Genomic DNA, 2,232 nt, shown 5'->3' on the forward strand with positions numbered 1-2,232 from the left:
CATCCTGCGCATCTTGCTGTACAGTCCCTTCTATAAACCCCTCCTTGAACACTACCATAATTTGAGTTTACCATCTGTTACCTGCCAAGACCCTGAGATAAAACAGATCTGCAAAGTGAGTGGAAATTAGTTAGCTGTGACTGTCACTGGTGAACATGCTGGTCCCCTATTATCGCTGCTTGTGTTTCTGAGGGATCGCAAACCATTCCACTGGCCTGTTCCTTCTGTACTGTCAGAGAGAGCAGAAGTCAAACTTGGCAGCCTATGGTTTTAGCAACAGGTTTTTAATCAACACCACCTATGTTGATTTACTGGGCTCCTCATTTACTGGGCTCTGTTCTGGATCTCCTGTTCTCTAAAGTGCACCTGAGGTTGGGTCTTTCCATCCCATTATTGTTTGAGGCAGAAGAGTGCAATTATGCCTCAGCCGTGATCTCCAACACTCAATCTTAAACTAGAGACTATTTTATTTTCCTTTTTAAATTTTTGCTACCTGTCTCTCGTGAGTTGGTGGAGGCCGTACTTGTTGCAAACACTCAGGGGCCCAGAATGATAAGTGGCCACAACTGAAAAGGTGTTCTCTCACTCTGTGTGTGTGTGTGTGTGTGTGTGTGTGTGTGTGTGTGTTCATGGACAGTTAAATGGACAGTTAAATGCTTGGCCTGAAAGAGATGCCAGATTCCTTTGATTCGTTTCGAGACAGGGCTGGGCTGCTGTCCAACTGCCTCAACTTCCTGAGTGCTCAGATGACCCTAAAGTCTTCATGTGGCCCCCGTTCTCACAGGGAGCTGGGAAAGCCATCTAGGGAATGCCTTAGACGTGCTTGTCCTTTTGGGGCAGTGTAGGGAGATCTCAGATCTGTCTCTCATCTTCCCAGCTGGGTCGCAATCTCTCCTTGGGAAGAGCCTTTTGTGATGGTTTTTTCCTAGTGTGTTCCTGGATCCAGATCATGAGGTCATCCCGCTTCACATGGCTAATCGAGGGGTGAAGCACACAGTTGCTAGTATGTGTGTGTGTGTGTGTGTATGTGTGTGTTTATATTTATTTATTTATAACTTTCTGCAAAGCTTTATTCCAGAGAGGCTCAGTCCTTCTTGGCTGCCTTCCTCATGGCGGCCAGCACGTTGTTCAACTCCTCACCCCTCTTCTTGGCATGGATGTGTGTCCCCACCCTTTTCTTGATGAACTTGAGGGCACATTTGTCCTTGGACACCTCGAGCAGCTCCATGGCGCTCTGCTCCTAGGGGGTGAAGCCGCACACCTCCGGGATCATGTCTCCCATGAACTTGGTATGTTTGGTGAGGCATCCATGATGGCAGCTGTACCTTGGCTTGCTCACATTCTTAGTCATCTAGTGGCCCTTATGGAGGCTCATGGCCATAGGAGAGCGGAGGCCATGGCTACTGTTCTTCAGTGGTTGCTGTGGCTATTTTTAATTTTTTTAAAAATATGGGACACTTCACAAACTTGTGTGTCATCCGTGCTCAGGGGCCATGCTAATCTCTGTAGCATCAGTGTATGTGCTGCCAAAGCAAGCACGTGTGTGTGTGTGTGTGTGTGTGTGTGTGTTAATGTCTGTGGTAAACAGTAGTTCTTCCCATAGGAGATCAAACCATAACACAAAAGGAAAAATGTATCTTCTATATGTGCCAGTGGTACTGTTGTTCATTTTTAAGTATGCAAGTTGTGTTAGAACCAACACCATACCTGGCACATATTAGACTACATTTGGTGAGTGAAGAATCATCTTCCTCTTTTTCATTATCTCATCTCATGATGCCAGGCAGTGAGAACATTTGCTTTAGACACGGTGCATATGGAGGAGCTGAGCTGCATGCAAGATGAGGCACCGAGGATGAAATGACAAGGGTTCTTACTGAGATACAAAAACAGTGGAAGCTGCCTCAGAGGGGCTTCTCCTGGAGGAGCCTGTACAGGTCACACCTGCTACTTACTGGCCATTTCGATCTCATCTGTATACTGAAGCCTTGTGTCCCCCCAGCCTTGACAGCCAAGTGTAAAACTCAATTGCATTAGCATTCAGTGTTGGGTCTTGAGAGCTGTTTGCTCACAAGGAGCTCTGGGTGCTCAGAGCTGTCCCCCATCTTCCAGCCACCTGTGCCCAGGCATGTGTCTATTCCTGCTTTAGTACTCCTCCTGCAAGCCATCCTACCCTTTAGTGCCTTGTCTTTGTTATCCCGCTCTGCCAGGCACAGCTGTCTGTCATGTTGG

The 2,232-nt window shown here is 47.3% G+C and overlaps 1 pseudogene; it reads right to left on the bottom strand.

Annotated features, from left to right (window-relative positions):
• Positions 1 to 1,443: 1,443 nt before the first annotated feature.
• Positions 1,444 to 1,539, bottom strand: LOC111817715 (annotated as a pseudogene).
• Positions 1,540 to 2,232: the final 693 nt, after the last annotated feature.

This window comes from Octodon degus, unplaced genomic scaffold, assembly GCF_000260255.1.
Source record: "Octodon degus isolate 3935 unplaced genomic scaffold, OctDeg1.0 scaffold00067, whole genome shotgun sequence".
In the NCBI taxonomy this organism is placed as follows: Eukaryota; Metazoa; Chordata; class Mammalia; order Rodentia; family Octodontidae; genus Octodon; species Octodon degus.